Genomic DNA, 14,105 nt, shown 5'->3' with positions numbered 1-14,105 from the left:
GAACCATCAGATTGAAGATAGAAGTGCAAACCTTCACTTAAATGGATGGAGAATCACTTTATGAGGTATGGGAGAGATACAAAGCCTTGATCAGGAAGTGTCCACCTGAGATGTTTAGTGAATGGGACAGACTTCAAAATTTCTATGAGGGCTTGACTCTAAAAGCTCAAGAGGCCCTAGACTACTCTGCAGGAGGCTCAGTCAGCTAATGAAGACAGCTGAAGAAGCCCAGAATCTCGTAGACACTGTGACCAACAATCAGTACTTTTATGCTCATCAAAGGCAATGCCAACTAGCTCAAAAGAAAGGTGTGTTGGAGCTGGAAAAATGAATTGATGGACTTCAAGTGGCTGCAATAAACACAGCAAGCCAACCTTTAAATAGATGGAGCCAAAGTGAAGAAGCTTTTGAAAAATACAGCTATGAGCAGCAACCAGAGCAAGTCCAGTACATGCATAACACCTCAAGCTCTTCTCAGAATGACTTCTACGGGGATACATACAATCCATCATGGAGGAATCATTCCAACTTGAGGTGGGGTGATAATCAGAATTCATGAGAAAGAAACCACAATTCCAACAACTCCCGTAACATAAACAACCAAAATCATTCATCCAATAATAGTAACCAATTCAAAAACCCACAAAATACATATCACCAACCCCACAACAACTCACAAAACAACTAGAATAACTTCTCCACACCCACATTCTACCCACAAAATACCCCTGAAAATAATTCAAACAACTTCCAGCAACAACCATCTCATTTCACACAACCACCACCCAATCCAGACTCTTAGAAAATCTCTAGTCTAGAGATAATAATGGAGAAACTTATGAAAAATCAAGAGATGACCAAACAAGATCAAGCCTTGGCAAACAAAATCCAAGAGGCCTCCATCAGAAATCTTGAAAGACAAATGGGACAAATGGATAAACAAATCTCGGAGATAGGTGAGAAGAGAACAAATGCCTTCCCTAGTGACATTGAAAGCAATCCAAGGGACACATAAAAAGTCATCAAATGGGAAGAGTGTAAAGCAATTACTCTGAGAAGTGGAAAGAAGGTGGAGAAGGAAGCAATCATCCAGGAAGAGTACAATAAAGAAGCCTCAAAAGTAGAAGGGAAGGAGCAACAACAGGAGCAAGAAACTTCCACACATAATGACAAATCAACCAAGAAGGAGGCAGTGAAAGCATACCAACCAATGATACCATATCCTCAAAGGTTCAAGGGAGAAAACAAAGAGATGCAATACTCCAAATTCCTGGAGATATTCAAGACACTGCACATCAACATCCCTTTCATAGAAGCACTTGAACAAATGCCACTATATGCTAAGTTCATGAAGGAGTTGTTGACAAAGAAAAGATCCTTAAAAGAAAGACAAATGGTTGTAATGACCAGGGAGTATAGTGCTATCATCTAGAGAGAATTGCCAAGGAAGAGGAAAAACCCTAGAAGCTTTCATATTCCTTGCACCATAGGCAACATGATAATTGAGAAAGCATTTTGTGACCTTGGTGCAAGCATCAATCTGATGCCTCTATCCTTGATGAAGAATTTTCAAATTCATGCATTAAAGTCTACATAGATAGCCCTCCAAATGGTAGACAAATCCATCAAGCAAGTACTTGGTGTTGTGGAGAATGTATTGGTAAAAGTGGGAAAATTCTTCCTCCCAGCTGACTTCGTCATTCTAGACATGGAGAAAGATCATAATACTCCCATCATTCTAGGGAGACCCTTTCTAGCTACAAGTAAAGCATTAATTAATGTTGAGAAAGGAGAATTGATGTTGAGAGTGCATGAAGAGCATATAGTATTTCATGTCTTCAAAGGTTTGCAAGATCCCAATCAAGAAGAAGAGTGTATGAAGATTAATTTGAGGGATCCAAACTTGAAAGAGGCACCTGATGAGCCACTCCCAATGCACTTAAGTTCATGCTGGAAAGGAATGGACGAGGTAGAAGTGCTGCAACAAGCTCAAGGAGTTGAGAAGGAATCACAACCAAAGCCTCCATTTGTGATCCTCAGCAAGAACCTTCCAAAAATTGAGACTCCACAACATGAACCACCTCCTGGAAAAGAAAAGAATCCCAAGAAGAAAGTACCAAGAGGGTGGAGAAACAGAAAAATTTTCACTGAAGGCATCACACCAGGGGATAAAGTGATGCTAGCTTATCAACCAATGGAAACATCTCCACAGTTCCCTGGATACTACACAGTGAATAAGATCCTCTCACTTGAACATGTGGAAATCATCAAGAATGATACTGGAGGGAAGCTCACGGTGAGAGGGGATGGGCTGAGGCATTATGTTCATCATCCTCCCTAATGAGGGACAACCATCAAGCTAGTGACGATAAAAGAGCACTTGTTGGGAGGCAACCCAACCAGAGGTAACTCTCTTTTCCTTTACTATTTCAATAAGAAAGTTAAGTAGATTAATCTGTATTGCAAGGAGCTAAGTTTGGTGTTGCACACTAAAATAATTCAAGGGTGAATGTTGGATGCTAAGTTTGGTGTTCCACCAAAGATTTTATTAAGAACACATTGCACCCTTAGCATAACCAGTTATTTAAGTCTTAGTTTATAATTCGTAGTCCAAAGTCTGCTTTCTAGTTCATAGTTTATTTTTCTAGTCTATAGTTTGTTTTCTTTAATAAGAGCACAAGGTTTCATGTCTGTGATTAATCTGCTGCATAAGAGGTATTGCCAAGGAACTAAGTTTGGTGTTCACACACCAAAGTAAGTTCAAAAGCCTACAAATATTCATGCATGTTAACCATTTTTCAAGTGCTTCGGGGACAAGCAACTTCCACTATCAGTGCAGAAAATCATTCAACTTTTTGGAAGTACTATACATCATCATCAAGGAAAGCACAAAAGCTAAGAAAAATGATGAAGGATTAAGCAAGAAGAGGCCAAAAGGTTGTATTGTTACTCAATTGTTTATGCTTTGAAGTACTTTAGTTGGAAGTTTAAATGCACCCCTGCTGATTAGTTCTGATTAGTTTAAGTCGTCTGCATTATGTTTATTTACTGCCTTTTCATTTTCTCAATTAAGTGATCTAGCCGGAGTGTCTACTTCATTCACATCTGCTTGAATTTATGTCTTGTTCTTCTTTGCATAAATAAAAGAAAATATTGAAACAGAAAGTGAAATTGTCCAATTTGATAGGAATGAAAATAAAATTGTCTGTGAAATCTTGGTAAATAAAGATCCTTGGAAAAAGAAAGAGCAAGAAGGAAAGTAAGAAAACCCAAAAATTGGCAACAAAAATGAAAGAAACAAAGAATAAAACTAGATACCAATTGCTTGGACCTTAAAACATATGCCTGTGATGCTTTTTGTGCTAGGATCTGCTTGAACAATTAGGTTATAAGGAGTATTTTAAAACTTGGTAACTTGGGTTAATTAATCTGGGATTATCAACCGAAAGTCCACTATCAAGAGCAACCTAGTTACAAGGCATTTAGTAACCCAAAGAGGTACTGGGCACCAATGTTCTTAAGAAGAATTGTGAGCCAAGTGTCTGTGGTGAATATGTGTTGACTAAAAAACAAGCTAAAAAGCTACTGCAACACATGACACTAAGCTACAATTGAGGAATAAGTTTCTCAGCAAAAGAAAAACAAAAAACTCAAATATCAAGGGTAAATGAATAAAGGTTTCATAGCATCACCTTAGTTAGCACTTAAAGGAACATCTCAGTCCTGAAAACTAATAAAAGTAGAGCTTCAATTACAATCTGCATGAAACTCCATGCACCTAGACTGAGTGCTTTCAAATAAGGACAAAGATGCTTTGCTGTTTTCTTTCATTTTTCTCATGTTCTACTGCTTGCTTGGGGACAATCAAGATTTAAGTTTGATGTTGTGATGACAAGTCATTTTAGGCTGTTTTGCTAGCAATTCTTACTTGTTTTCATTAGGTTTCATGCACTTTCTTGCACTATAAGTAAGTAATTGGATTTGAATTTCTTGTTGTCTTGATTCAATTAAACATTGTTGATTTTATGCATTATCATGAGATTTATGCAAGATTTATTTGATTATTATGAAAAGATGCAAAACCTTATGATTTTGGTGAGACTTTGATCGCATGTTTGATTGATGGCACGTGAAAAGATGCAAAGAAAAAGCATAGAAAGAGGCAGTGCAGAAGAACGTAGCACTCATTTGGAGAATGCTACGTTCCCCTGCAAGATGAACATTGATGTCACGCTCTATTTCAAATAACGCTAAGCTCTCTAGTGGGCAAGCATTTTGGAAGACCCACGCGTACGCGTGGGTGTGATCAGCGCTTGTTACAAAAGAGCGTTACGTTCTCTTTGAAAGAGCGCCTGCAACAATTTCAAAGTTGGGTTTAAGATTTGCCATCGACGCACACGCGTGGATGGGGTATCTGGGAACAAGCACGCGTATGCATGAATGGAGCGGCAGCATGAAAGTGCTGATTTGACATCCACGCGCACGCGCAAAGGACGCGCACGCATGGAGGGCACTCATGGCGTGAACGTAGCGCTCATTTAAAGAATGCTACCAAAGGACGCGCACGCATGTGTTACGCATACGCGTCGCTAGTGCAAAAATGCAAGGGAGGCGCATGCACAGGGTACCTGTACGCATCGGTGAATGAGCGCTACGCTTTTTTTGAGAACACTACGTTCTCCTGAAGCTGCATTGAAGTACCTTTTCTAACCCACTTCATCAAAGCCAAAAAGCCCACTCCAAGTACTTGATGACTGAATTGGAAAGTGTATAAATAGAGGAAAATTTGATTTCATTTAGGGAGCTTTTTAGTTTTTAGAGTTTTTGGGAGTCTTTGGAGTTTTGAACTTTTAATTTCTTTCTGTACTTCATCTTCTGCAATATTTCTTTTCTGTTTTGTGCTAGAGCAATGATGAACTAAACCCCAATTTCATTAGGGGGAGGAGCTCTATTGTAAATCTAATGAATAAATGAAATTCTTCTTCTTCTCTATTCATTTGTGTAGCTATTGGGTATCTTCTATTTTAATTGTGAATTACTGACAGGCGAAAAATTGCCAATTAAGAATTTATAGTGAAAATAGCGTTGCAAGTACAATTCTTAACCGACGAAAATTCTGCTTATCAATTTAGAAAGAATTGTCACAATTTGAAAATAAAATACTGGGAGTAGAGTTCCCAGGTCGTCTCCCAATGAGTTAACAAAAGAGTGCAGATTATTGGTCAGGGGTTTTCCGAGAAATTTTAAGAGTTGGAGAATAGAAAAATAAATGATTGTAAATTAAAGCAATGAGAATTAGCGAGAGAATTTATATAATAAAAATAAAAAGCCTTGACCTGGAGAAGATTAATTGGAAGTTCTATCCTTGTTGAATTTTTCCAAGTGTAATAGTAAAAGGTTGTTGTTTTTACTTAGTTAACATTTACCGAATAAAGGAAAGTCAAGTAATTGAGCTAACTCTTATTCACAAGTTCTAACCCTCTCCTATGGAAGGATTAGCGTTAGTGACTAGAGAGTTAGCCAACAACTTCCAATTAAAATTGACACTTGAGTATTCCAACTCAAGGGTCTCCTTTTAATCAACTCCCAAGTCAAGTTGGAAGTCTACTCCATTGACGTGAATGCCATTTTCATAAACCATAAAAGGGAATAAAAAGAAGACATGATAAATTATATAAAATAATAATTGAAAATTAATTAAAGGTAAAAATAGTTCTTTGCATTAAAAAATTCCAAAATCAAAGATATCCATATGTAAATCTGAACAGGGTGTTTAAAAGAGTAAGGAAATAAGGAAACAAACTAGAATGATAGAAACTTCAACGGAGGTAGTGACTCTTCTTAGTATCCAAATCAAAAGCATAAACTCTAAAAGTATGAATGTGAAGAACCCTAGAGGAAGTAGTATTTTTCTCTAAGATTGCAAAACTCCAACTAAAAACTGTGCGTATGAGAATGTGTCTTGAGTCTATGCTTGTCCTCTAGTCTGTGTTTCTGGGCCGAAAACTGGGTCCAAACTCGGCCCAAAATTGCCCCTAGCGTCTTCTGCGTTTTCTGCACGTGGCGCATGTCACACGTATGCGTTAGTCACGCATACGCGTCGATGGTCTTCTTCGCATGTCACGCATACGCATCAGGTACGCACACGTGTGGCTGTGCAATCTCGTTTATCACGCGTACGCGTCAGGTACGCACACGCGTCGCTGTGAAATTCTCCAAATCACGCGCACGCGCGAGCCATGAGTGCGCGTCATTCCTTGCTGGTTATCTCCTTTATTTCTTGTGCTCCTTTAGAAAGCAAGTTTTCAACCATAGAACAGAATTGGGAAGGAATTGAAAAATCATGCAAATTATATGAATAAGTGCACAAAGACTTGACAAAAACCACTCAATTGAGCATAAGATAAACCATAAAATAGTGGTTTATCAATCTCCCCACACTTAAACATTAGCATGCCCTCATGCTAAGCTCAAGGAGATAGAAAGAATGAATGGGGGAAAGTAAGACTCATGTAATGCAACCTATGTATGTGAATGCAAACTATATGCTAAGATGTTTCTATCTACTTGGTTAAAAGTAAACAAGTTCTCCAAGACAAATATAAATCAAATTCCACTAATTCAAGTCATACAATAAAAGACAAGTAAACTTGTGTGAGAAGATAGCTTATGAAAGCAGGGAACATAGAATCAAGCATTGAACCCTCACTGGTAGTATATATGCACTCTAATCGCTCAAGTGTCTAGGGTTAATCCACTCTACTCTTCTCTAGTCATGCTTTCTAAAACCTTGTTCTTCATGTAACCAATCAACAAATATTTAGTGTACAAATACAAACATCATGAGGTCTTTATCAAGGTTGTAATGGAGCTAAGGTAAGGGTGAGGATATATGTATGGCCAAGTGAGCTATAATATGAATCTTTGACTAACCTAAGCTCTCACCTAACACACACACGCTCTATGTAATTCTAAAATCATGCCTAGCTACCCAAAATTTCACTTTTGTATATTTCACATACTCATGTATCAATTTTTCTTTAATATCACCACATATGTATTGATCTTCTATTAAACTTAACATTGGGATAATTTTGTCCCCTATTTATTTATTTTTTTGATGAACATGAAAGAAAATATAACATATCAATGCACATGGGTTTATTTTTTGGTCTCACATGAGTATGCACCCAAATTTCCAATATCTTGTCAATTAAAACTCAAAACTTCCTAATGAGCGGATAATTTATACGCTTTTTGGCATTGTTTTTAGTATGTTTTTAGTAGGATCTAGTTATTTTTAGGGATGTTTTTATTATTTTTTATGTTAAATTCACATTTCTGGACTTTACTATGAGTTTGTGTGTTTTTCTGTGATTTCAGGTATTTTCTGGCTGAAATTGAGGGACTTGAGCAAAAATCAGATTCAGAGGTTGAAGAAGGACTGCAGATGCTGTTGGATTCTGACCTCCCTGCACTCAAAGTGAATTTTCTGGAGCTAAAGAACTCCAAATGGCACGCTTCCAATTGCGTTGGAAAGTAGACATCCAGGGATTTCCAGAAATATATAATAGTCCATACTTTGAATAAGGATTGACGACATAAACTGGCGTTCAACGCCAGTTCTATGCTGCAGTCTGGCATCCAGCGCCAGAAACAAGTTGCAAAGTGGAGTTCAACGCTAGAAACACGTTACAAACTGGCGTTCAACTCCAAGAATGACCTCTCCACGTGTAAACTTTAAGCTCAGCCCAAACACACACCAAGTGGGCCCTGGAAGTGGATTTATGCATCAATTACTTACTTCTGTAAACCATAGTAGCTAGTTTAGTATAAATAGGACTTTTTACTATTGTATTGAGAGGGGGAGATAATCTTTTGATCATCTTTTGATCCTTTGATCACGTTTGGGGGCTGGCCATTTGGCCATGCCTGAACCTTCATCACTTATGTATTTTTAACGGTAGAGTTTCTGCACTCCATAGATTAAGGTGTGGAGCTCTGCTGTTCCTCATGATTTAATGCAAAATACTACTGTTTTTCTATTCAATTCCACTTATTCCACTTCTAAGATATCCATTCGCACCCAAGAACATGATGAATGTGATGATTATGTGATGCTCGTCATCATTCTCACTTATGAACGCGTGCCTGACAAACACTTCCGTTCTACATGCAAACAAGCTAGAATGAGTATCTCTTAGATATCTAATACAGAGGACTGAGTCTGAGATGTTAGAATCTTCGTGGTATAAGTTAGAACTCATGGATGGCCATTCCTGAGATCCGGAAAGTCTAAACCTTGTCTGTGGTATTCCGAGTAGGATCTGGGAAGGGATGGCTATGACGAACTTCAAACTCGCAAGTGCTGGGCGTAGTGACAGACGCAAAAGGAGGGTGAATCCTATTCCAGTATGATCGAGAACCTCCAGATGATTAGTCGTGCCGTGACAGAGCATTTGGACCTTTTTCACAGAGAGGATGGGATGTAGCCATTGACAACGGTGATGCCTTACAGAAAGCTTGCCATGGAAAGGAGTAGGAATGATTGGATGAAGACAACAGGAAAGCAGAGGTTCAGAGGAACGAAAGCATCTCTAGACGCTTATCTGAAATTCTCACCAATGATTTACATAAGTATTTCTATCTTTATTTTCTGTTTATTTATTATTATTATTCGAAAACTCCATAACCATATGATATCCGCCTAACTGAGATTTACAAGATGACCATAGCTTGCTTCATACCAACAATCTCCGTGGGATCGACCCTTACTCACGTAAGGTTTTATTACTTGGACGACCCAGTGCACTTGCTGGTTAGTTGTATCGAAGTTGTGAATGAAAAATGATTTATTAAAGACGTGCGTACTGAGTTTTTTGCGCCGTTGCCTGAGATCACAATTTCGTGCACCAAGTTTTTGGCGCCGTTGCCGGGGATTGTTCGAGTTTGGACAACTGACGGTTCATCTTGTTGCTCAGATTAGGTAATTTTCTTTTTGTTTTATTTTCAAAAATTTTTCAAAAATCTTTCAAAAAATAATTTTTCCTTTTGTTTTCGAAAATTATTTCAAAATTTCTAAGAATGAATTCTAAAGTTTCAAAATGGTATGCTGAAGTTTGGCTGGCCATCAAGCTTTAGACTAACCTGGTATGATTCCTGGAATCTTGATTGAGGACTTTGAATTCATTGCTTCCTTTTCCCTATATGTTTTCAAAAAAAATAAAAATATCCAAAAAAAATAATAAAATTATAAAATAAAAAATACTTTGTGTTTCTTGTTTGAGTATTGAGTCAATTTTTAATTTTGGTGTCAATTGTATTTTTTTTAAATTTAAGCATTTTTTTTGAAAATTCATGCATTCATAGTGTTCTTCATGATCTTCAAGTTGTTCTTGGTAAGTCTTCTTATTTGATCTTGATGTTTTCTTATTTTGTGTCTTTTGTTGTTTTTCATGTGCATCTTTGCATTCATAGTGTCTAAGCATTAAAGATTTCTAAGTTTGGTGTCTTGCATGTTTTCTTTGCATCAAAATTTTTTTCAAAAATATGTTCTTGATGTTCATCATGATCTTCAAAGTGTTCTTGGTGTTCATCTTGACATTCATAGTGTTCTTGCATGCATCATGTGTTTTGATTCATAATTTTCATGTTGTGAGTCATTTTTTTGTTTTTCTCTCTCATCATAAAAAATTCAAAAATAAAAAATATATCTTTCCCTTTTTCTCTCATAAATTTTCGAAAATTTGAGTTAACTTTTTCAAAATTTTTAAAATCTAGTTGTTTCTTATGAGTCAAATCAAATTTTCAAATTGAAAATCCTATCTTTTTCAAAATCTTTTTAAAAAATTAAATCTTTTTCATTTTTCTTATTTATTTTCGAAAATTTTAAAAATATTTTTCAAAAGTATTTTCTTAATTTTATCTCATAATTTTCGAAAATATTATCAACAATTAATGTTTTGATTCAAAAATTTCAAGTTTGTTACTTGCTTGTTAAGAAAGATTCAAACTTTAAGTTCTAGAATCATATCTTGTGATTACTTGTGAGTCAAGTCATTAATTGTGATTTTAAAATTTCAAATATTTTTCAAACAAATCTCTTTCAATCATATCTTTTCAAACTTTGATTTCAAAATCTTTTTCTAACTTCTTATCTTTTCAAATTTAATTTTCAAATCTTCTTAATATCTTTTCAATCATATCTTTTCAATCAATTTTCAAAATAAATTTCTATTATATCTTTTTAAATCTTATCTTTTTCAAAACTTTGATTTTAAAATATCTCCTCTAACTTCTTATCTTCTTATCTTTTCAAAATTGAATTTCAAATCTTTTTCAACTAACTAATTGACCTTTTGTTTGTTTCTTATCTTTTTCAAAACTACCTAACTAACTATCCCTCTCTAATTTTCGAAAATACCTCCCTCTTTTTCAAAAATTCTTTTTAGCTAATTAATTGTTTAAATTTTAATTTTAATTTTAATTCTCCTTTAATTTTCGAAAATCATCAACTTCTTTTCAAAAATTAATTTTCAAAATTCCCTCCCCCTCATCTCCTTCTATTTATTTATTCATCTACTAACACTTCTCCTCACCCAGAAATTCGAACCCCTTCTTCTCTCCTGAGTTCGAATTCTTCTCTTCTTCATTCTCTTTCTTCTTTTCTTCTACTCACACAAGGGAACCTCTATACTGTGGTAAAAAGGATTCCTATTATTATTTTCTGTTCCCTTCTTTTTCATATGAGCAGGAGCAAGCACAAGAACATTCTTGTTGAAGCAGACCCTAAACCTGAAAAGACTCTGAAGAAGAAACTAAGAGAAGCTAAATTAGAACAATCCCGAGACAACCTTACAGAAATTTTCGAAGAGGAAGAGGAGATGGCAGCCGAAAATAATAATAATGCAAGGAAGATGCTTGGTGACTTTACTGCACCAAATTCCAATTTACATGGAAGAAGCATCTCCATCCCTACCATTGGAGCAAACAATTTTTAGCTTAAGCCTCAACTAGTTTCTCTGATGCAACAAAACTGCAAGTTTTATGGACTTCCATCTGAAGATCCTTTTCAGTTCTTAACTGAATTCTTGCAGATATGTGATACTGTTAAGACTAATGGAGTAGATCCTAAAGTCTACAGGCTCATGCTTTTCCCATTTGCTGTGAGAGACAGAGTTAGAATATGGTTGGATTCTCAACCTAAAGATAGCCTGAACTCTTGGGATAAGCTGGTCACGGCTTTCTTAGCCAAGTTCTTTCCTCCTCAAAAGCTTAGTAAGCTTAGAGTGGATGTATGTGATACTGTTAAGACTAATGGAGTAGATCCTGAAGTCTACAGGCTCATGCTTTTCCCATTTGCTGTGAGAGACAGAGTTAGAATATGGTTGGATTCTCAACCTAAAGATAGCCTGAACTCTTGGGATAAGCTGGTCACGGCTTTCTTAGCCAAGTTCTTTCCTCCTCAAAAGCTTAGTAAGCTTAGAGTGGATGTTCAAACCTTCAGACAGAAAGAAGGTGAATCCCTCTATGAAGCTTGGGAGAGATACAAGCAACTGACTAAAAAGTGTCCTTCTGACATGCTTTCAGAATGGACCATCCTTGATATATTCTATGATGGTCTATCTGAATTAGCTAAGATGTTATTGGATACTTCTGCAGGTGGATCCATTCACCTAAAGAAAACGCCTACATAAGCTCAAAAACTTATTGACATGGTTGCTAACAACCAGTTTATGTACACTTCTGAGAGGAATCCTGTGAGTAATGGGATGCCTTAGAAGAAGGGAGTTCTTGAAATTGATGCTCTGAATGCCATATTGGCTCAGAACAAACTATTGACTCAGCAGGTTAATATGATTTCTCAGAGTCTGAATGGAATGCAAGCTGCATCCAACAGTACTCAAGAGGCATCTTCTGAAGAAGAAGCTTATGATCCTGAGAACCCTGCAATAGCAGAGGTAAATTATATGAGTGAACCCAATGGAAACACCTATAATCCCTCATGTAGAAATCACCCAAATCTCTCATGGAAGGATCAACAAAAGCCTCAACAAGGCTTTAATAATGGTGGAAGAAACAGGCTTAGCAATAGCAAGCCTTTTCCATCATCCACTCAGCAAAAGAAAGAGAGTTCTGAGCAGAATCCATCTAGCTTGGCAAATATAGTCTCTGGTCTATCTAAGGCCACTCTAAGTTTCATGAATGAAACAAGGTCCTCCATTAGAAATTTGGAGGCACAAGTGGGCCAGCTGAGTAAGAAGATCACTGAAATCCCTCCTAGTACTCTCCCAAGCAATACAGAAGAAAATCCAAAAGGAGAATGCAAGGCCATTGAATTGACCATCATGGCCGAAACCACAAAAGAGGAGGAGGACATGAATCCCAGTGAGGAAGACCTCCTGGGACATCCAGAGATCAATAAGGAGTTTCCCTTTGAGGAACCCAAGGACTCTGAGGCTCATCTGGAGACCATAGAGATTCTATTAAACCTCCTTATGCCATTCATGAGCTCTGATGAGTATTCTTCCTCTGAAGAGAATGAGGATGTTACTGAAGAGCAAGTTGCCAAGTACCTTGGTGCAATCATGAAACTGAATGCCAAATTATTTGGTAATGAGACTTGGAAAGATGAACCTCCCTTGCTCATCAATGAACTGAGTAATCTGGATCAACTGACATTGCCTCAGAAGAAACAGGATCCTGGAAAGTTTTTAATACCTTGTACCATAGGCACCATGACCTTTGAGAAGGCTCTATGTGACCTTGGGTCAGGGATAAACCTCATGCCCCTCTCTGTAATGGAGAAATTAGGAATCTTTGAGGTGCAAGCTGCCAGAATCTCACTAGAGATGGCAGACAACTCAAGAAAATAGGCTTATGGACTAGTAGAGGACATGTTAGTAAAGGTTGAAGACCTTTACATCCCTGCTGATTTCATAATCCTGGATACTGGAAAGGATGAGGATGAATCCATCATTCTTGGAAGACCCTTCCTAGCCACAGCAAGAGCTGTGATTGATATGGACAGAGGAGAATTGATCCTTCAACTGAATAAGGACAACCTTGTGTTTAAAACTCAAGGATCTCCCTCTGTAACCATGGAGAGGAAGTATGAAAAGCTTCTCTCACTACAGAGTCAACCAAAGCCCCCACAGTCAAACTCTAAGTTTGGTGTTGGGAGGCCACAACCAAACTTTAAGTTTGGTGTTGAACCCCCACAACCAAACTCTAAGTTTGGTGTTGGGAGGTCCCAACCTTGCTCTGATTATCTGTGAGGCTCCATGAGAGCTCACTGTCAAGCTATTGACATTAAAGAAGCGCTTGTTGGGAGGCAACCCAATGTTATTTAATCATTTTTATTTTATTTTCTCTTTGTTATTTCATGTTTTATTAGGTTGATGATCATGTGGAGTCACAAAAACTACTGAAAAATAAAAAACAGAATGAAAAACAGCATTGAAAAAATCACACCCTAGAGGAAGGACTTACTAGCGTTTAAATGCCAGTAAGGAGCATCTGGCGTTGAACGCCAGAAACAAGCAACATCCTGGCGTTCAGACGCTAGGAATGCATGACGTTAGGATTTTGGCCAGTAAAGAATGTCATAAAAATAGTCACGTTGTAGATATAGTCTCTAAACCGACAAAAATCCCTTCGTACAAACGTTTTGGTTGTCACAAGTAACAAACCCCTTTTAAAATTGATAACCGAGTATTTAAACCTCGGGTCGTCTTCTCAAGGAATTGTAGGGAGGTATGTTCTTATTATTGGTTATGAGTTTGTAAATTGGGAAAATTTGGAGTTTGGGCAATGGGCACAGGTATATTTTCAAAGGAATAAAAATAAATAAATAATTGAAAAATAAGTTTTTGGCAAGGTATGAGAACCGGAAATCCTGTCCTTGTTATCCTTATCAGATGTGATGAGAATTGGATTTCAATCCCACTTAGTTAAGTCAAGTGGACTAATTAGCTTGATTCTCAAGTCCTAGTCCTGTGGAGAGACTAGTGTTAGAGCAATCCTAGCTAAAGCAAAATCTGTCAATTTCAACCACTCCTGAGTTTGACAACTCAAGTGTTACCAATTACCTAACCAAAGCCAAA

The 14,105-nt window shown here is 37.1% G+C and overlaps 1 non-coding gene across 1 annotated transcript; it reads right to left on the bottom strand.

Moving 5' to 3' along the window:
• Window positions 1-11,477: 11,477 nt before the first annotated feature.
• LOC112761158 (small nucleolar RNA R71) lies at window positions 11,478-11,585 on the bottom strand. The gene has a single exon (XR_003181566.1). It is a non-coding gene; the product is annotated as a small nucleolar RNA R71 (small nucleolar RNA).
• Between the last annotated feature and the right edge of the window lie 2,520 nt (window positions 11,586-14,105).

The sequence above is a fragment of the Arachis hypogaea genome, chromosome 16, assembly GCF_003086295.3.
Source record: "Arachis hypogaea cultivar Tifrunner chromosome 16, arahy.Tifrunner.gnm2.J5K5, whole genome shotgun sequence".
NCBI classification, from domain to species: domain Eukaryota; kingdom Viridiplantae; phylum Streptophyta; class Magnoliopsida; order Fabales; family Fabaceae; genus Arachis; species Arachis hypogaea.
The sequence above is the reverse complement of the archived record's forward strand: the minus strand, read 5'-3'. Positions and strand labels throughout refer to the sequence as shown.